General features: G+C 37.0%; 1 protein-coding gene across 21 annotated transcripts in view; it reads left to right on the top strand.

Moving 5' to 3' along the window:
• The window catches only part of agbl4 (AGBL carboxypeptidase 4), a 680,504-nt gene that overhangs the window by 14,691 nt on the left and 643,246 nt on the right, over positions 1 to 22,567 (top strand). The window contains exon 3 of one of the 21 annotated variants that reach the window (XR_015497074.1): positions 9,562 to 9,739. The gene's annotated coding sequence lies outside the window, so the exon portion shown is untranslated. 21 annotated transcript variants of the gene reach the window in all.

Here is a 22,567-nt window from a genome sequence, read left to right as displayed (position 1 = left end):
ACGTGGGTCCAATCTAGTATTAGTAAGATGTACCTAATAAGTGGATTTGAGTTAAAATGTACACACATTCACATAAGTAAATAAATAGATTGATTGATAAACTCAAAATCAGAAGAAAATTGTGCACTAAGATTCCATATGGGCCTAGTTATCACTCATTTTCAAGCACCAACACTTCGAAGTTTCAAAAGGACAAAGATTGAGAGTTGATTAAATTCTAACGCTGTCAGTCACACTTATCAGGAGAGGGAGTAAACATAAATTTACAGTTTTACTGATTTATGCACCATTAATAGAAGCTCATTTCTTTGAATTAATGTGATTGCATTGATATCTGAAGGGAACTGGACCAGAGTATGCATGAATCATCAGACAAATTAACCTGAGCTTTGACGTCAAATTCACTCACTAAAAGTAAGCCCCCTAATTAAATACAAAATTGTGCTTTTATCCAAGGAAACTGGCACTGCATTTTTGCTGCTGCAAACTCTGATAATTAAACGAATACACAAATGTATGCATAAGAATCAAATTCATTGTAAATTTGTGCTCTTCACTGAGTTGTGGCTAAATTAAAAAAACTGCATCTACACCAATCAAATGAACCGAAGTTTTATCCATTTTTTTTTGTGGCAAATACAAGACCGTCAAGTCTTACCTTCTGCTTGGTGAGAACCTCTTCTCTGTGAAAGTATTTTGATTGCTAGTCCTTTTTGTTCCCTATTCCACGAGAAGAATGAACATGAAATATGTGCCTTTATTGAACGTTGGGTTGGTTCAGCTCTATCAAATTAGACACAGCGAGAAACCGGTTTTCCAACCGTACAACACGTTCCCACTTTCAGCCACTCAGTTTAGAAACTAATTCCTGCCATGTGTTTTACTTGCGAACGTGACACATACTTCAATTAGCACCCTTCACATGCTCTCACCAGCACATTATAATGGGCGGTATGAAGACTAGCATAACACTCACGGGCTCAGCGTTTTCTATTTTACAGTTATTAGCAGGAGGTTAACTCGGAGCACAACTGCCTCTTCTTTAAAGCAAATGGAATCCGTGCGGTTTTAGCCGGACGCTGACCCCTATTAGGAGAGACTTCAACAAATGGCGGCTTTCCTGACTATCTGCGCAGGGTCACGCCGTATGCGTGTGTTTTTCTCAATGAGCTCTTTAACCCGCTCTCGTGCGAGAGCTGTCAGAGCTAAGCCGCCACTCTTGTGTAGAGAGTGTTTAATATACTAGGTCAAGTGATCGAGTCAGCATCACCATTGGCTCCGTTCCACTTTGTGTAGGAAAGTCATTTGAAGTCATTTCCACAGTTTGGGTTTTGTTTAAATACTACTTTCGTATTTCACGCTTCGAGGACCCATGCCTGCTTGTTGGGCCATTGTTTTGCTGCTAAAGCTCCTGATCAAAAACATGCCTCTTTTTTTTCATTTAGAGCATTCAGAAGCAAAGTTAGGAAATGACGCAGCAAGCGAGGAATAGAGAGCGTCTCCCGGGTGAAAATGACTACACACAGAGCCGTGTCGCGATACATTGCTGCATGAACACGCTGCTCCACGATGATGGAGTAATCCATTTCCCCAGCAGCTCTCCTGATGCCGTAAACACAGGCACTAGGCGGACGTGTCATTCCTCATTCCAGGCAAGGACATGCAGTTTGGGAAAACGCTGGAGATTTGTAACGCTTTAGTGCTCTGTGTTTTTCCTTTTTCTTATTTTACACCGCCTCTGTTTATACAGCTGATTTATTTAAAACGTTTTCTTTGAGATGAAGTTCATTGATGTGTCAGGTTGCGTTTGATACCACACATTTGTATGCTCTGGCTATGTTTGTAAACCGATGCATAAGAACGGAGAGGAATTTTAATAGAAATACCATCTGTTTGGAGCCTGACAGCTTCTTGAGAGCCAACCAAAAGCCGGTTCTGCCACTGCTGAAATTGTGCATTCCCGTACAGTGCTACTCGAGGATATATAACGAATGTTTTGCAAGCAGATAACTGCTTCCTGTGTGCCATCCTCAAACTTGTTGACTGTTATTCTACATCATTTGAGCACATTCCCCCCTACAAAGATAAAAGCTCTGATTGTTGCTCTCTGCTGAGATTGTATTCAAACACTTCAGTGTTACGTAAAAAAAAAAATCACAAAGTGCCGTAGAGCATCTAGATTTGCTGTTTTGCTAACAGCACCTCTTGTTTGCATTCTTGGCTCTGTGATATCTCCGTGAGCACAGCATAGCATTTAAATTCCGACTGAACCATATTGATCTGCAAAAGAGGTGATATTCATCATGTTAGAATATTATTCAGTATAAATTTGGCGTGGTAGATGGTAACGTTAATAGCAAAATCTATAGCCTTTCATCTGCCGCTGTAGGCTCCGAGGAGTGTGTCGGAGAAGATTTTTGTGGGGGAAAAAAAATTCTTTGAGTGTCTAAAAAGGCCGGCGTCTAGCAGAAAACCAATTCTAGACCGCCCACCGTCTTTGAATCGAGAACATTTTAAGGGTGCAAATACTTTGCCCTTAATTAGACTGAAAACTTTGCATCTGTCCTTTGAAGAAGGTTCAAGAAGCTTCCTTGCTCTTGGCAGCCACCGCTGATTCCAGTGCCTCCTGCCATGCAGCCAAAATGACCGTCCCTGCTTTATTTTTCTCTTAAAACTATTCAAAATAAATGTGCAACGTAAATTGAATCCCGCATAGTCTGCTTTTGCATAACAGCACCTCAGCCTGCATTTTGCACTTTGCCTGTAAAAAGGTCAAGCAGCTTTTTTATTGTTTTTTGTGACTCATTCTACAGATTTTATTTTTCATGTTTATGCAGTTTCGTTACTCAAAATATTGCTTGAATTCTTAGTCACTTTTTGTCCAAAAAAAAAACAAAAAAATTAAATTACACCTCTGACATTCCAAATATTGTATTATTGGCTGAATTCGTGTTCATTTGTCCAGTCAACATTAGCCATTCTGAATGTTAACTGGATTTTAAAATAACCCTTAATGTAATATTTTTAAGGTATATTTTTGCAAACTTGATGGGATTGTTCACCCAAAAATATAAATTGCATTATTTATTAACCCTTCACTTGTTCTAAACCTTTTAGGTTTAACTCTTCTGTTGAACGCAAAATAATATCTTTCGAAGAAAGCTGCCATGGAATTTTTGCTATGCATTGATATCAAAATATTTGTGTGTTCAACTGAAGAAAGACTCATAAAGGTTTAAAACCAATTGAGGGTGAGTAAATAATTTATTTTTTTAGGTGAACTATTCATTGAACAGCATATATTTTAAAGGTGCAGTATGTAAGTTTGACACCCAGTAATTGAACTAGGTATCGAACTCTTGGATTAAAACACATTTTCACTCGGCTCCTCTGAGGAGTCCACGCAAGCGCAGGTTGCTAGATTGACGTAAGTGTGTCTGGCTGTCATGCCTAAAGGTTGATTTAAGTCTGCTTTGAACCGTTTTCTAACTAAAAGCAATGGCATACAATAGAAGACATGTTTTTTCATACTAAAAGGAGTTTTTGTCCTAACCAACTCCAGAAATTTCTGTTTTAGAAACCGCTTCTATTTCTGACATTTGAACAACAGGATAAATGATAACCTCAGGTACACCTCATGTGCTTTATTCAATGTTAAATGCTAACAATGTGAGATTGAATGCCAATTTATGTGACTTTTATTGTCATACTACTGAAAGCAGCAGCAGATAGTTTACCTCAGATCTTGAAATTGAATTTCAGAGTGTCTCTGCCAACACATCAATCATTCCGTATGTAAATATAATAATGTTAAAGAGGTTTAATATGTATAAATTAGAATAAAAACCTTACCATTTCGTTGGAGTGCAGTAAGATCACTATTCTGCACTTCTGAATGTCTGTATTTAAATTTCTGTTGTTTTTAGTTTGGTCCAAGCAGACAAACTGCTTATCACTGCAAATCTTGCCATGTAGCGTGTTGTTAGTACGCTAAGTTACAATGTAACCTGCTCACCTAATGTTTACGTTCATAATATTTATCTTATTTTCTAATTAATAACTACCTCATGTAAAACTCTAAGTTCACGTCTCATTTGGGAGGCTGCAACTGTCCACTGGAGGTCACATTTTGGTCGTGGATGCATAGAGTCTTCTGGACTAAATGAATGGAATATGCGGTTTTACACCAAGGGTGCTGAAATATAATTGGCTAAACTGGCATTGGGTGGGTTAAAAGAACCAAAACAAAGACAGTCGTTCAAGCATGTAATGCACATTTTCAAAGCAGAATATCTGACTTCAGCATTGTTTTTCATCTAAACAGGAATGTTGACTTATCTGCAAACATATTGTGGTATTTTTATGCTTTAGAAGAGTCAAAAACTTACATACAGCACCTTTAACTTAAACCAGGCTTTAGATGGTGACATTTCATCAGTTAATTGATCGTTCGCTAGAGACTCCAATACAGCGGGTCTATAAACAGAAACCGTTTAAACAGTTTGAATATATCCTGTACAATATAAGTATGATGATTGTCAATGGAAGTTGAAGTGTAAATTGAGTATAAGCAGTGTAGCCGAAATTGTTTTTGCTTCCTTGCAGAAATCAGAAAAGTGTGCCTTCCCCTCTAGTGAGCTTCTCTTCTTTGTATTTATTCGTTTTTTTTTCGTTTTTTTTCCACTATATATTTAGAGCACTGTTGCTTAATTCTCTTAAGTAATTACACCGCGGTGGGTGTAGTTTGCTAGAGTGCTTGTGCAAAGGGAGGTGAGAAGGAGCACTGATTTTTCTGCCAAGATTTCTGAACGGCTTGCAGTTGAACCCCTCCGTTCTATTCCTTTCCATTCGAGTCTATCAGGCCATTGACAGTAGCATCACTTTATGTAATTCCCTGGTTTGGAAAGCTTTTGCACGTTGAGAGATTTCTGTGTCTCTAGCTCAGAATGGCCAAGAAGCCTTGCTGGCATTTTGCAGCCTTCTTGGTCCACAATGGCCGCACGCCATCGATTCAGCTGTGGTTTTATCACACTGCCACACAACACAGCACCACAGACCAGATGTGCACTAGTTTACTTCATGCTACTGCAGTGGGACTCAACACTGAGTTTATCGCTGCACACCAACCTCTTCGTGTCGACTGCACCTTGCTAGAGGAGTCTTTTTATTTTTCACTCCAAACTGATAGCCTGGAGTAGACCAAACAAAACACAATCAAGGGTTGAGCTTGGATGCAAGTTTACAGGATGGACTGTACTAACTACTGTTAAAGACTGATGGAAAAAAAACAGCAAAACAATGATATTGTGGAAGTATTCTTTAAATTTGAAATGCCTGATTTCTATTTTTTTATGTTTTGAAATGTTAATTGATTCCATTACCATTGTAGTTTGTATTATTTTTAAATGCATCCTTGCTCAAGACAATGGCTGTGTCTCGATATGCATTCATCAGTGTTCTTGTGTAACATCATCATCAACCGCCAAAGTTCAGTTCCAAAACTCAAGGTCGTGTTCTTGGTATCAAGGATGCACCGATGCAGACTTGAGCACTGAACTCGCTCGAAGTCCCAGAAGTCATTGTGGCTGAATAAAGGAGATGTGAAGCTCTACAGATTTATTATTAAAGTTCAGATATAAAACTTATTTATCTCAGGAATTTCTCTAAATGAGACCTTATAAAGGCAATTCTTATTAAAATGTTTTATTTGTGTTGTGCAAGGTATATTTGTAAAGTTTTTGTGCTCTGTTCTTGCGGGCTCCTGACTTCTTTCCTTCAGGGTGACCTCGGGGTGACGGCAAGACCGGACTTCACAAGAGCGCATGTCCGTTTTTGGAATTGAGAAACAGCCAATATTTAATTAAACAAATTATCCAGAAATTAAAATGCATCCTTGCTGAATACAGTATTTATTTAAAAAAGGCTCCATAGTTTTGATTGACAATTGTTAAAGTGCCAATCCATCAGTCTATAGAGTAATATTTCTGTAAGGCCTATAAGGTCTATAAATCTCAAATGACCCCCGTCCCAAAAATAAATTATATTTTAAACATTTACAGCAATAATATAAATACACATCAAAATTCAAATTCTATTCAGTTCATATTTTGTTTACAATAATTAATGGATTGTTCATTCATGAATGAAAAACACTCCCTTCACCTGTTCACGACCTATTTGTGAAACAAAAGAATTGAATTCATGATTATTTCTGTAACGCTTTTACAATGTAGATTGTGTCAAAGCTGCTTAACAGAGAAATTCTAGTCAACTGAATTCTAGTCAACTGTCAGTCCAGTTTTTAAAGTTGAATTTCAGTTTAGTTCAGTTCAGTGGGGTTTAAATTTCACTGCTGAAAGTCCAAACATTGAAGAGCAAATCTATTGATTGGCATCAAAGTCTTAAACCAAGCAAGCCAGTGGCAGGAAACAAAACTTCACCAGTTGACGAAAATGAAGGAACAAAATCCATGAGAGAAACCAGGCTCAGTTGGGCATGACCATTTCTCCTCTGGCCACACTTTTTAGTCTAGGCACCAAGGCTGGAGAATGCTGGATATCCGTCATGGAAAATCTGCAGGTGTAAGTAGTTCACCGGTGGGTGTCATTCACGGAATGAATGCGAAGACTCGCCTGTCACTGGGGTCTTTCAGATATCTCATGCTCTCCACTCCATGACCGCCACTGCATTTGCAATAGATACGGCTTGGACCAGGATTATGGATACCTCTAGAAGTGTCCCAGCTCCCAGCGTTTTTCTAAATACTTTTTTTTTTGTGTGTGTGTGTTCAAAGAAAGAAACGTTAAGAGTTGGCAAATGATGGCAGAATTTTCATTTTTGGGTGAACTATCCCTTTAATAATTGCGTATGGAATGATCATTTTTAAAACTGGATTTGTATCAGGTATTATGTTGCACTTTGATACAACTGATCAACATTTCATCCTGATTATTTGTTTGTTTGACATTTCATGCTTCTTACAATGAAAGCCCCTTTTCTTATTAGTGACCTATAGGAGTTGCTGTTGATTTCAGGGTTCTCTTGTTCCCGTCTCCTCTTCAGGTGCCTGCCTCCCATTACAGAGCAGTCAGCCCCAGGCACTATAGCGCACACCAACAGGGGAGCATCAACTGTAAATAAACAGGGCAGCCGCCTCCCCAGTAGGATGCTACCACCCTGATAACAGACCCCTCTTAGCAGCACTGTTGACCTTCTCTTCGCCACAGGCTCACCAAGGACCCTTCAGCTTCTTCTGTCTTTATCTCCCAACTCTCCGCAGGAAAGATTATTCTTATTGCCTGGCCAGGGATATAAAGCAGGAACTAGAGGAAGAGATAACGAAAGGGAAGGAAGGGAGTGTGTTAGGGAGAGATGAAAACAAAACGACAAAGCTGAAAAAAAAAAAACAGCCCACAGAAACGGAAAAGGAGCTAGACTGTTGTCCTGCTGGCAAAGCGTCTTTTGTCCTTTGTAGGACTTCACATAATTAACTCGTAAAGAGATAGCATGAAATTTGAAGTGACTTCTGTTTACCGACTAAGGACTCAAACCGTACAGCTAACAAAACGATAAGGCAAGGAATGAAAGGGAAGGAGAACAAAGCACTACATAATCTAAATCTGGGTTTAAAGGGGTAACAACGTTAACCCCGCATTCTCCCGGATGAGATGAAGAGGGGAAGACCGCAGTCGACGGCGGTGAGTGGCTCTTTTAAAAGAGTGCCTCCAGGAGTCTGGGGCTTCAGAAAAGCCGGCATGTTTCATGGCTGAGATCGATGGTACAATTTAGTACATTTCACAGTGAATGCCTCCCTGTGACCTGCCGACTGTTATGAAATGAACACACTTGCTTTGGGCCCTTTTTTTTTTCCATTCGCGCAATACCGATACAAGGGCAGCAAGAAAATTTGAACCTTTTCAGATTCATTGGCCCCTTTATCACTGCTGCCAAGCGTGTGGGCTGCGAAGCACAGACGCAGACGCTCTGTATTTTGTGCCGCCGAGGGTTCTGCGTGTCCACGCTAAAAGATAGATGTCAAGCAATTACTGCTGTTGCATTTATTCCCAGCCCTGTTTTTGATAAAATGCTAATGCGTGTGATTATTTTACTATTTAGTCCCATTTTAATGACAGTCTAGTGATTTGGGTGACATTGCGTAATTGATGTCATTAATTAGCATCTAGAGGCCGCTTGGCTCAAAACCCACGTTCACACACACAGCGCAGCCTTCCTCATGGGACTCCCGGACTAGCGCTCGCCAGTGGTATAAAGTAACAAATTACAAATACTCAAACTACTGTAATTGAGTAGCTCAGAAATTGTAATTTACTAAGTAGTTTTATAAATGTGTGCTTTTACTTTCCCTTGAGTACCTCTTTAGTGTTGTATCTGTACTTTTACCCCATTACTTTCCTTCAACCTGCAGTCCCTATTTTTTCTTGTCTATGGAGATTAGAAAAATAAGTTTGATTTCTGTCCAATCAAATCACACATAGAAAGTAAATCACATCATAATGAACTACCTCAACACATGGGCGATTTTATAATTGCAGCAATTTGTATGGAATCATTAAAAGTGTCCAAGATGTCCAAAATCTTTACACGCATTGACCTAGAGACTGTTTAGATGCAGTCGAAAGACTCATGAGAAGATGACGGATGTTTACTGTGTGAAATGGCCTTAAATACACAGCAGGCACAAGATGTCAACATGACGTCAGATTTACTATTGAACCCCAACGTCGTGGGGATGTTGCATTTTGTTAGGAAGGAAAATTAGGTTGACGACAGAACCCAACAACAGGCCGTCGACGTCCAACCTAAAGCAACCAAATATCAACGTCTAATGATGTTATAGCTTGAAGTTGTGTGGACGTTACAGCTATGACGTCTATCAGATGTTGGGTTTTGGTTGCCATACCTGACGAATAAATGTCAGTATTTGATGTCAATATGACGTTGGTTTAAGATATTGGATAATTGTTTTATTTTGGTCACTTTCTAACACAACCTAAAATCAACCAAATATCATCGTCATTTGTCATCGTTATTGGGCATCAAAATAATCTTGTCATTGGATGCTGGCTAGACATTGAATTTTGGTCACCTGAAATCACAAGCTAAATCTAACCTAATATTAATGTCCTATTCTGTTGTGCATTTAGCTAATGCACAGCGGGCACAAAACATCATGTTACATTTACACACATCCACAAATTACATATAAATGCATAAGCTTTTTACAGCATAATACTCACTATTCACTACTCTTGTACTTTTAAAAGGGCTACCTTTTACTCATACTTTGAATAATATTTTTAACGGATACTTTTACTACATTTAAAACTACTACAAGCTATAGCTCCAACTATAACAAGCTATAACATCATTAGACGTTGATATTTGGTTGCTTTAGGTTGGACACTGACGTCGATGGCCTGTACTACATTTAAAACTACTACATTTTAAGGCAAGTAATGGTACTTAAGTATGATTTTTCCACCACTTGAGCTTGCATTGTGAAGAATGCTAGTTTCGTGTTTTTTTTTTTTTTTTCTACAGTTTTGACACCTGTTACAGACGCCCTGAGAGTTGGAGGTCATGGCTCTATTCTCGTCTCGATTTAACGATAAAATGTGAAAAAGTTTCGGCCAGATAGCGAGAGAGGGACAGAAGGAGAGATTGATGTTGCCTCGGTGACACCTTGCCTTTAGACAGAGAGCAGGAAAAACTGCATGAAGTGAGTTTGGCTGGAGGTCTTGAGCCAGATACCTTTCCTGGGGTTTGAATCAATTCCAGCTTTATCAGTTGTCCGTGTCCAGGTATTCTCACCCGTGGGAGAGTCTGATGTGTTTTCCAATAATGAAAAGGAGCACATGGCAAAAACACATTTAAGAGGTGGCCAGTCTCCAGAGTCGCTTCTAATTTCCAATGCAGTTTGTAACAGAAGAATAAGAAGAAAAAAAACTTGTTGAAAGGTTGAAAGATATCTGTGTCCAATGCCGTTATCAGTACCTGGGAGGCTGTAGACTTGCTGCATTACAACATTTCTCACCAGTAATTAAAGTACAGCTAGTCAATAGACAACAGATAGTACGTGTCCTTGTTGTTCAGGTAGATGTGTTTATTCCTATTATTTATTGTTTTACATTCAGCTTAAGCTGTGTTCACACTTGTATTTTCGTTCTCAGTCATGTTTTAAAATAAGTATCCATTAATTACGGCTTTAGTTACAAGTTTATTTAAAGAGCACATTCACACATTGGTATTTCACAGTGCTTTATATAAACAAGAATAAAAGAAACATGAAATACAGTAAGTATAAGACATATGAAAAACAAATAATTTAAATAATTGTGTAATGTGATGGGACGCTAACGAAGGAGTGAGGATCCAAATGCAGGTTTATTAGGAGAATGATCAGGCAAGCAATAGTCAGCACAGGAACAAACATATGTATACGGGCAATCCAGATAAGTCGTGGCAATACACAAGCAAATAGTCGGTACAGGCAGGTGATCAGTGCAAAGGTGAGGGTCAAAACTCGGCAAAGTAAGGCAAGAGAAACGCGTCAATGTTTACAGTAACAGATAAACAAGACTAAACCCAGTGTGTGTGTGCGTGCGTGCGTGCGTGCGTGCGTGCGTGCGTGCGTGCGTGTGTGCGTGCGTGTGTGCGTGTGTGCGTGCGTGCTTGCGTACGTGCGTGCGTGTGTGTGTGTTGTTTATAAAGTCCATGTGATCAGTTCGCTAGTGGCTCCCAGCCATGAGTATGTGAAACAAACAAAATCTGGAACAGGTACATGTGAGTGGTGCATGACTGGATCTGTAGTCCATATAATGGTGGATTTGTTGTCCTTTAGCGATCTGTGTGTTTACCAGCGATCTGCCAGGATTAGATTGCTAAAAGCATATAAAATATGCTATCAATATAAAATGTGTTAAAAGAAGGAATGGAAAAGGAAGATTCAAATAGTGTGATCTGAATTCATGACCTAAGAATAAACAATACTTGTACAGTATTTAATGCTTTAAATAATCCAAAATTAACAACTTTAATTTCATTAAATAATATTAATAAATACTGTAATAAATATTTTGTACATTATTTGTTTGTGTTAGTAAAAACTTTCACTAATAGTAATGTTACCCAGTTAATGGACCCTTTTCACAAGACCTTTATGACGCGTTTAACAGTCATCATAATATTACCCTTGAAAATGTTTTATATTTTCATTTAAAACAAAACAAAACGTATGAGCCTTTATATGCTTTTATAGATATTATTTATATTTTTGCATCAAATTACAAAAAATGAATTACAGCTTATGCAAGGTGTTTCTAATGCAGAGTTTATGGGGTTGAAAGTCAATTTGACATTCTCTTCAATGGCTGCTGTCTTCTTTTTTTTACCCTTCCCCCCTCCCCATGGCCCTTAAAACAGAGTGTAAAGGGAAATGGCCTCAAATTTTACCCCTAAGAAATGAGACAGCACTACAACAGCAGCACACGTCATCATATGCCATCGTGATCTCTTACGTCGCATGAGATCAACGACGGTAATTGCTGTAGTTATTCCAGTTGCGTTTTTTTTGTTTTTTAATTTTTAATTTTTGTATTTATCTTCAGGAAATGACTGAAGGCAACAATGTCATGTTATCATAACGATATAATGTAATAAGCTGGTAACTGTACTGTGTATTTGCACCGTAGCCATATTCATCTAAACACATAAAAAACAACATTACCATAACAGCAGACACTGATAATTGCCACCGTTAATTTCCAGCCACTAGACTTTTCTGACAGGGTATTCATGTGTCATCGATTGACAGATGTGGAACTACTATACAGGAGTAATTATTATGGGTTATAGATAGAAATTTATAGTTTTTTATATAAGTTTTTTTAAAGCATGATGGTAAAATAATAACGCCCATATGAATATATTAAAACATAAGCTTGTTTGTTGTAAAAAATTTTTAATAATGACAAAAAATACAAATTTGTGCATCTTCTTTTTTCTGTGTCCAGCCATGTTGCCGTTGTAGATGGTGTATTCTGGGAAAATTTTCGTACCCCTTGGTTTTGAGTATGGTCCTGAAAAATCTCAGTTTCAAGAGCTATCTAGCTTTTCCCTTTAGCCTTACGCCTTCAAGCTAAAGAGAATTGGGGAAAGGGAAGGGCTAGGGGGCAGAATTGTTGGTTTGTCTTTTGGTCTGTGGTTAGAACCAGGCAGAGTAACATTTTTTTCAGGGGTCTCGGACTACTTGTTTGGTGTGCAACAAGCTAGAAGGTTGGATTCTTGTTTATTCAGATGAACCAAGGTTTGTTTTATTTTAACCAAACCTAAATCAGAACTCTTAATCTAAAGTATATTATGAGTATCATGCATTGTCCTATTTGCTATAGGTAAAGGAAATATACACTGAAGTTTATATGACTTCTTTTTTTATTGTCTTATTTTCCTGTTTCTTTGTTTTCCAGTCTCTGTGTTGTCTCCCTGGATGGTCCTGTTCTTCGGATGTGGGTTGTTAGGCAGTTGTAGACTGCAGAGTGTCCCATTGTTTTGGATGAGCAGGAGGACTGCTCTAACTGACTAGGCTTGTAGCTCTGTAATGGGATTAGCCAAGCCATGTTGCTATTGTATACCAGTGTCTGACAGGCCTACACACCACATTCTGCTTCACTCCTTTTTCATTTTCTGTCTTTTCTCCTTCTATTTTCAGCATTATATAGCTTTTTTTTTACGTTATTCTATAAGGAGCAACTAAACAAATTTACAGAATGTATACTGTTGTTACATGTTACAGTAGGTTGTTTAAAATTGTATTCTTACTGACTCCAAATGTTTAAACTTATATTATATTATATTATATTATATTATATTATATTATATTATATTATATTATATTATATTATATTATATTATATTATATTATATTATTTTATATTATATTATATTATATTATATTATATTATATTATATTATATTATATTATATTATATCATATCATATTATATCATATTATATTATATTATATTATATTATATTATATTATATTATATTATAGTGGTTCCCAAAGGTTTGTATTGTACTTGCGGTGGTAGCCAGATTGACACAACACTGTTATTGCCTGTTTCTTTACAATGGATTAAAGTAAAAAAGACCCATTAAAAAAAAATGTAAATACAAAGGAAATCCACTCTTTCTCTTTTATGGTATTCAGAAGCCATGTACACCCACTAACAGGTATAATCTGCTTCTCCCTCTTTTTAAAGTTCAAAACGAATGCCAAAGCATTTGAGATATGTATATAAAATAGCATATCTAATGTATTGGCATCATCAAATCAATATATAGCAAATGAGAATTCCATGACAGAGAGGGGAATAAAAACCCAATATCTCTAAATAAGTTATAATAATTAAAGATTAAAATGTGTAGATTATTTAAATGAGGTAAATGCATTGATTTAACCATTATGGTGTGTATATATATTTTGCAGCCAGTTTAGACCAGTCATTTTGTCCTATCCTTGAGTTTTTTTTTCTGAGTCGTTTAGATAAAACAGTTAATTATTTAATGTTTCTCTCACTCTCCTGATTGTGCATGTGCTGTCAGCTGCAAAGCCAAAGGAAACTAGGGTTAAGTAAAAACACATACGGTTAACGACAGCTATAGAAAACAAAACCAAAAGCTAAATCCCGGACGTTACTTAAAAGACCGTGGATGTTTGGTTATACTGGGCGGATACTAAAAAAAGGATAATAGGATGATAATAATAGTAAAAGAAAAATTGTGTCACTAAATATACTTGGGCGGCTGTTAATATACCTGGGCAGCCCTTCCAAGTAAAGCCTATGTGTGTGAAAGCACTATTATATTATATTATATTATATTATATTATATTATATTATATTATATTATATTATATTATATTATATTATATTATATTATATTATATTATATTATATTATATTATATATTATAAGTTGCACATCTTGTGCTGGTTCGTAGATTCTATGTCATATGAGATGTTAAGCATTATTATTATACTCATAGAAACAGAAGATTATAAAAAAGTCTAATCAGATGAGTTGCAAAGGAGGCCAAGTGTATGTTTTAGAAATAAGTGTCTGAATTGAACAGCTGGAAGGAAGGAACAGTGCGAGGTAGCTATGTGGAGACCACCCACATGCTTCTCCAGACAGCAAACACATTACATTAATACGGATTCTCCATTTGCTTTTCACTTCTACATTTATAACAAGGTTAACCACATGAGAAACACACGCACACACACACATGCACACACACACAAACACACACAAGCCACCAGATAAGATGATTCAACCTCCCACTCTTTTCTCTATATGGAATGTTTATTTCAGTTTGCTGATAACAGTGGGAATTAACTCCCTATAAATGAGAAAGTGTCTCTCCTCCCAGCAGCTCGGCAGTGTCGTTCTGCTGAGAGCAAACAGGCTATAAAAACAACACTGCCTCTATTCCCATTGAACTCCACAGAGTTCTCCTCTGAGCCGAGCTTGTTACGTTATTTGCTAAAAAACCCAATTTGTTAAATCCTAAGCACTGCGTCGTAGAAGTCTCGTATGACAGAATATGCAGATGAAATTTTCAAGATGTAGGAGAATGTGCTTGCTTTCTCTTTTTCTTATTTCTCTCTCTCGTTTACACTCTGTCCTTCTGCACACACACAAACAAATGCTACGGCAAGTTAAAATACAGTCATTGATTTTTCCTCCCCTGGTTATACATTGAATTATCTGTGTTGTCAGTGAACTGTCATCCAAAATGGCGTTTGTCCTCCATGCTGTGATGGCCGGAGCTCTCCTCCGCTGTAGTATTTATGCTTGTTTAGGGCTGGCCGAAGCGTTGTAGATTACAGCTCATCATGGTCGGACTCTGGAGTCAGGCACCATAAAATTAAAACTCAAATCAATGGTGTATCATATCCTCTCCCATCAAGCTGAGCGCAGACTGGATGCCCTGAAGCCACCGAAGAGGGTTTTTCTTCTCACGAATGTGACATTATATAGGAGCTGAAGATTGAAGAAAAATTAATCCTATCCTTGCTGCCAATTCAGCGTTTTTGCGTGCTTGTATTGATATTAAAAACTACATAAGGCAGTTAATTGAATGAGAGAAATACTGTTCGAGGGTTTGTATGTTTGCTAGCACTGCATGTTTTAAAAGTTGAATGCAGTGGATTGGTCAGGACCATGGACAGCAACTCTATTCTGCTGTACGTGTAGCTGACTATGGTGCTGAAAAGATTGAGATTTTTGTCTGCTATACTTGGAGCTGACTATGGTACTGAAAAGATTGTGATTTTGTCTGCTGTATGTGGAGCTGACTATAATGCTGAAAAAATTTCCATTTTGAGATCAAAGATTTTAAACTGAATTTTATTTTTATTTTACACAATGACTTTCAGACTTCAGTGAATGCGTACCTGTACTTCTGTTGTTGGAAGCATTGCTTTCCTCCCCTTTATAAATGTCTGTTAAAAAAAAGAACAATAACTGAAGATTGATATTACGATTACTATGTGAGCATCAACACCGTAATGTTCTGAAAGCTTTTTGCTGGCTGCCCTTTCAACTACTCAAGCCATTTAATGTACATGTTGGATTCTGATTGGCCCACAGTGCATAGACATGTGGTATAAGTGTGAACAAAATTAGCCTAAGTGTACAGTATGAGTGCGTGTGTGAACGTGTGAGTGTATGGGTAAATCCCAGTACTGGTTTATGGCTGGAAGGGTATGCACTACGTAAAACATATGCCGGAATAGTTTGTGGTTCTTTCCGCTGTGGCGAGTCCTGATAAATAAGGGACTAAGCTGAAGAAAAAAAAATAAAATAAAATAAATAAATGAAATAAAATAAAATACATAAATAAATGAATGAATCGGCCAGCTGAAAAAAATTGCAACAATAAAAATTCCAACAATATTGGTGTTCCAGTTTAGTGGTATTATCTTTGTTGTCCTTATATATTTAAAATTACCTTAAAAATGGTGTCTTTGTTTTTATTGTTGCATATCACATTCTGAGTGTCAAAGCCATTAAGGTTATCTTTAATGTGCATATGTTTTATATATACATATTTCAACATAAATTTTGTGCATTTTATTGTGCAAAAGTGATTCAACTCAGTTTGTTGATTTAATTTTTTATGACATGACATTCAACATAACATTCATATTTCTTCCATAGGAAAATTCAGTTTAGCTTTTTTCTTTGCATATTTGTGGCAGTGCGGATTGTCAGTGTTATGTCAAGAATTGCTAACATCACTTTTAAAAACCTTTTTCTCAATAGCACACATAAACACATTAAAAGCACTTGTAGGGTGCGTCTCAATCAGCACCCTTGTTCAGTAGTCAGTGCACTGATCAGGGCATCAGCCATTTTAAGTGCTGTTTCAATTGCAAAAATCTTCCAGTGCACTGAAATCTTTGTGCCCAGACAAGTCCAACAATGCACCGTGAAAATCAGGGCACATAGTGCGAAATATGAATCAAGTGACTCAAATCATCAAACGTAATGACAAACAAGAGACCTTATTTGTTTATTGTCAACATGAAAAAACTAGATAGGTTAGGAACAATCCAGCAAAGTTTTATAAGGTTGCTGGTATATGATTTTTTTAAAAATTATTTAGCCATAATGTACTTTTAAAATGTGGTAAAATTAATATATGAAAATTAGTAGTTTTGCGGTTGAACTACTATAGCTCGGTTAGGAACAATCTAGCAAACTTTCATAATTGTTTAATGGTTGACATGTTGCTGGTACTGAACTGTATATGAAATCAAATCATTTAGCTATAATGTACTTTTAAAAACATGATAAAATTAATATATGATAGGTAAGGCACATTCTAGCAAACTCACAATCACCAGCGATCGTACTTCATAGATCGCTGGATCTCACACACAATAACTCATGGACTACAAATACGACATTCATGGACTACATTTTCATACATGCACTCAGCTCACACACACACACACACACACACACACACACACACACACACACACACACACACACACACACACACATGCTTCCTCATTCAGACTGATTACACTCACATCACCTGAGGATTGTCAAACACTGATTACACACACTTTTTAAAGTAATTTAAGCAGCACACACACACTCACTTCCATGGCCGAGTCTTGTTAATCTGTAAAGTGACATTACAACGCGTTATCCTTGTTTTGTTTGACTGTAATTTGACCTTAGCCTTGCTTACCTTTTTGTCCCTTTCTGCCGCCTGCCTTTTGACCTCTCGCCTGATACTTTTGACTACGATTCTGGACTTCCTTTTATACATCTGTTTGCACCTGTGTTGACCATTGCTTGCCTGACTCCGAATAATCCAAACTTCAGTTGTCTGTGTCACTCCCCGTGTTGCACATTCATAATTGTTTAATGGTTGAAATGTTGCTGGTGTATAAAATAATCAAATAATTTAGCTTTAATTTACTATTAAAAACAGTAAAATGAATACATGAAAATAAATAGTTTTGCTGTTGTTTCTAAATTCCAGTTTTTATGATGTACAATGAGGATGGTTCCAATGTGTAGTGAACAAAGCTCATCACTATCCTTACCAGTGCCCAAATTTGTGCACACGACCTACTGGTGATGAACGACCTCGGGAGCTCGGGTGCTGATTGAGATGCGGTCGTAGTTTTCCAAGTTTTGTCCTCCATTTCTTTTATCTACTAATTGTAGCTTGTATTACAATCACACGCAAAGTATGAGAAATCTAGTCTCATCCAATTAAATCCTCGCAATTAAGAGCAAATCACTGGATCACTGTTACTGCATGTCGATGGCCAATATTTGATGCTAAAAGTGGCGTAAATGGTTAATGTGCTGGAATGGATGAATGATAAATTAGCGTGCACATCTGTCTGGAACAGGTGCAGCCACCAATCTCCCATTCTCTCCTCTCTCTTTCTCCTCCAGTGACTGGCTCGGCTACTGATCCTTTTCTCTCTTTCTCTGTATGCTTGGCTGATGTATAAAAAATACATGTTCTAGCTGTAAACAGATGTTATTTTTGGAGTGAAGTGTGTTTGACTCGACTCTTTTCAGTCGCTGAGAGCTGTGGCGTGGAGCCCTATTGCTGCTGCTGGGAGTTCATGTCTGTCATTCACGTTAAGATAGGAAGGCAAATATGAAACGGCAATACATCTTGTTCTTTGCTGCCCTGGAGGTTTTGGGCTATAAAACTGATTAAATTCATCTCGATGTCTCATTTGAAAGTGGATGTGTGAAAACTTTACATTTTAGTAGTTGGGCCAGATGACATTGTTCTGCTGTCAGAGCAGTGTAAAGGCAATGCATTTAGGATATTTATGTTATGCGTTTACAGATTTTGACAATGCAACTAGTGTTTGGGTTCTAATTCAGTGCAGTAATTGATTGTCTTTAGTAACATTTTTGTTGTGCCGGTTCAAAGTCTCTTCACATTCCAATAGTAATGATTAAAGTAAATTATCTTAATGTATTCCGATGTATTTTTATATTATGGGTTTAGGGCAGAAGGCTAAAAAAATGTTTGTCCAAATAAAACTAGAATGTCATCTAACCAGAGAATATTGCATCGCAAGTTGAGGACGAAATACAGGGGTGACCGTGCTTTCGCAGTAGCTGGTCCTACCTTGTGGAATGCTCTGCCCTTCTGTATTAGTACTATATCATCTCTGTCTATTGTTAAATCTAGGTTGAAAACTTACCTTTTTGATTTGGCATTTTATCAGTGTGAATTGTTTGATTTGGCTATAATTTTGTATCTTTCTCTTTGTAATTTGTATTGTGCAGCACATTTGGTATATAAATAAATTTTACATTGACATTTGACATAATTTGTCGGGCTGATAATTCCGATAATTCTGATAAGTTAGCCCAAACTGTCAACAAATATAGATTTGTAAATCTGGGCACCCCTGTTCATGCAGAAAGATCCAGCGTTTGCAAAGTGTGACAGCAGTAAAAACAAATGCTGAATTAAAACTTTTTAATATTCTGGATCAATATTGGGGTTACTTTTGCACGCTGGAGGAAAGACGACACCATGGCTGAAGTATTTCTTTTAGACAGGATATGTTATGTTTTAAAACTTTTTTTAGTCATGCAAAGCTGATGAAGATTGTGTTGTTTTACGAATGGGTTATATGCATGCCATTTGAGTACAGTCAACTTATTTTTATGTTCAAGAAACCAGTGTAAGATGATTCCCGCTTAATGACATGGGACGTTATCCTGCTTGAAGTAGTCATCAGAAGATGGGTACACTGTGGTCATAAAGGGATGAACGTGATTGGCAACAATACTCAGGTATGCTGTGATATTGACACGATGTTCAGTTAGTTCTAGTGGGCGTGCCAAGAAAATATTCCCCACACCATTACACCATCACCGCCAGCCTGAACCGTTGATACAAGGTAGGATGAATACTTGAAAATTTGTTTTAAAAAGCAGTTGGACAGGTATACCTAATAAAGTGGCCGGTGAGTGTAGTTTATTGCACTTGCACTTTTGTTTTAGAAAGAACTTCACAACATCATTACCTACAACATTTACTTTAAATTATTCTTATTCAGTTACTGAATATATTGACAGTCCTAGTTTAATTTCATTACTCTCCCAGGTGCTAAAGGATCTAGTATTGATGCTGAGGGACTGGTGTCCTACTAAAATCTAAAAATTTGGTTTAACCTCAATGCGCACACACTTGAGAAAATGTTGCAAAACGCATCTATTGATCCACGCAGTACATTTAATTCATTTTTTCTCAGCTACACGTCATGTTTGACTTCCACACGGACCTTTCCATTTCATTCGGATATGTTTATAAAGGTCACTCATTGACCTTTGCGGTAGTTGCCTGATAATCTATAAAATTGCCTTTTTCCAATTGCAGCTGTGCTACTGCTATCATACTTTGATTCTTGCTGCAGGAGATTTGTGTTTAAAAGAAACTGACTTTAATCAGCCAAAGTGCCAATATCCATTTCATCTGGAGAGCACTATCAATCTGTACCCAATACACTGGAAGAAAGACGCAGTGACCATTAGAACCACTGGGCTGGCATTCAGAAAATGAACAAATGCATAACTTAGTTTATGAAAAAAGGTGACACATTTTTACTCAAGTTTTTATTTATAATCCTATTTCATAATGCTGTTTTCTGTCGCAGTTTCTTTTTCGGAAAGTGATTTCGGGAAGTTTAGAGAAGTGCATGAGGAGATGGAAACTTGAAAAAGCTGAACTTCACACTTTACAGTTTTTCGTCCTGAGAGATTCTGTACCCGCTGATTCTGTGGACAGGCAGAGTGAGTCTGGGAATGATCGGGATGTGTTATTGCCATTCAGCCAGAAGGAGGACGTTCCGCTGGGCTCTGGTGTAACGGAATGGTGGTCACTCCATCTGTCAGTAATTAGCTCTGAGCTCACTTTTACCAGGTGGTGACTTCCATCCTTTTTTTCCCCCTGAACCCAGACTGCATGAGCAGGGCAACCAGATGCATCTGCCCCTCCTTCCCTTCCTCCGCCTCCTATCTGTTCATCCAGAAAGATGGAGTATCTGCTGACAACTTACTAACTGACAGCTGACAACTTACTAAATTACTAGTGAATTCTACATTGCGCAGGTGGTAATCCAGCAGGTCTGTTCTATGGTAATGATACTGAAGCACAGTACCATCATTTCAAATGAGAGCTGTACTTAAATAAAATGTGGCTGAGAGCGACTTGTGTCACCATGACATAATCCAGTCCATTAAATGGATTAAATCTCTCAAATAAAAAAAAATCCAACCTTCTGGAAATTTTAAAGTTTACTGTCATCATGGCAAAGATAAAATAAAACTGTTTTGTAGAAGTTATTAAATTATTATGATTAGAAATATATTGAAAAATCTTCTCTCTGTTAAACAGAAAACGGGAAAAAAATAAGTAGGGGGCTATTAATTCAGGGGGGCTAATAATATACAGTTGAAGTCAGAATTAGTAGCCCTCCTGAAATATTAGCCCCCCCTGTTTATTTTTTCTCCCAATTTCTGTTTAACAGAGGAATTTTTTTTTCAACATGTTTCTAAACATAATAGTTTTAATAACTCCTTTCTAAAACAGCTTTATTTTATCTTTGACATGATGACAGTAAATAATATTTTACTAGATATTTTCACTTCTACACAGCTTAAAGCAGTGGTCACCAAACTTGTTCCTGGAGGGCCAGTGTCCTGCAGATTTTAGCTCCAACCCTAATCAAACACACCTGAACAAGCTAATCAAGCTCTTACTAGGTATATTGAAACATCCAGGCAGGTGTGTTGAAGCAAGTTGGAGCTAAACCCTGCAGGGACACCGGCCCTCCAGGACCGAGATTGGTGACCCCTGGCTTAAAGTGACATTTAAAGGCTTAACTAGGTTAATTTGGTTAACTATGCAGGTTAGTGTAATTATGCAAGTTATTGTATAATGATGGTTTGTTTTGTAGACATTTTTTTTTAATTTTAGCTTAAAGGGGCTAATAATTTTATCCTTAAATTGGTGTTTACAAAATGTATAACTGCTTTTAATCTTTTTGAAAAAACAAATAAGACTTTCTCCAGAAGAAAAAATATTATCAGACATACTGTGAAAATTTCCTTGCTCTGTTAAACATCATTTGGGAAATATTAAAAAAAGAAAAGAAAAAAAATCAAAGGGGGGCTAATAATTCTGACTTCAACTGTATATAGTTTGTTGAAGTCAGAATTATTAGCTCCCCTGAATTATTAGCCCCCTTATTAATTATATATAGAGACACACACACACACACACACACACACGCACACACACACACACACACACACACACACACACACACACAGTTGAAGGCAGAATTATTAGCCCCCTTTTTTCTTTTTCATTTTTTATTTATTATTATTATTATTTTTTTACTGTTTCTTAAATGATATTTAACGGAGCAAGGAAATTTTCACAATATGTCTGATAATATTTATATGGAACTATATGGATATACTGTGTGTGTGTGTGTGTGTGTGTAGCATATGTTGATTTTTGTTTTGCTAGATACTGTAGGCCATGGAAATTTGGCTTTTTATAGTCAGCAAATTTGACATTTCTTTTAGTTTTTTTTTTTTGCATTCAATGTTAAAAGTGCAGAATAAATAAGTAGTTCTTTTGAATGGAAATGTATTTTGCACAATGGTATAGTGTAGTGTCAACACATGCATGCATACTTGTTGTATACAGTACATACCTAATTCTTCATAAAATTCTAATGAACAAACGTTAGACCTGAGAGCTTTTCTCAGGACCTGGAACTTTTTGTGTATGCCCTTTACACAAAGCCTGAAAATACAATTATTTTTATTTAAAACAGTTCTTCTATATAACAGATTTTATATTAAACAGAGAATACTTTTAATAGTATACCAGATTTTTCAATGCGTAACTATAGGTGTTTACACATTTATAACAATGATGGATTGAGTGGGATGCAGATCTT

This window comes from Danio rerio, chromosome 8, assembly GCF_052040795.2.
Source record: "Danio rerio strain M-AB ecotype USA chromosome 8, GRCz13ab, whole genome shotgun sequence".
NCBI classification, from domain to species: domain Eukaryota; kingdom Metazoa; phylum Chordata; class Actinopteri; order Cypriniformes; family Danionidae; genus Danio; species Danio rerio.
Note: the sequence above shows the minus strand (reverse complement) of the source record. Positions and strands in the feature narration are given on the sequence as shown.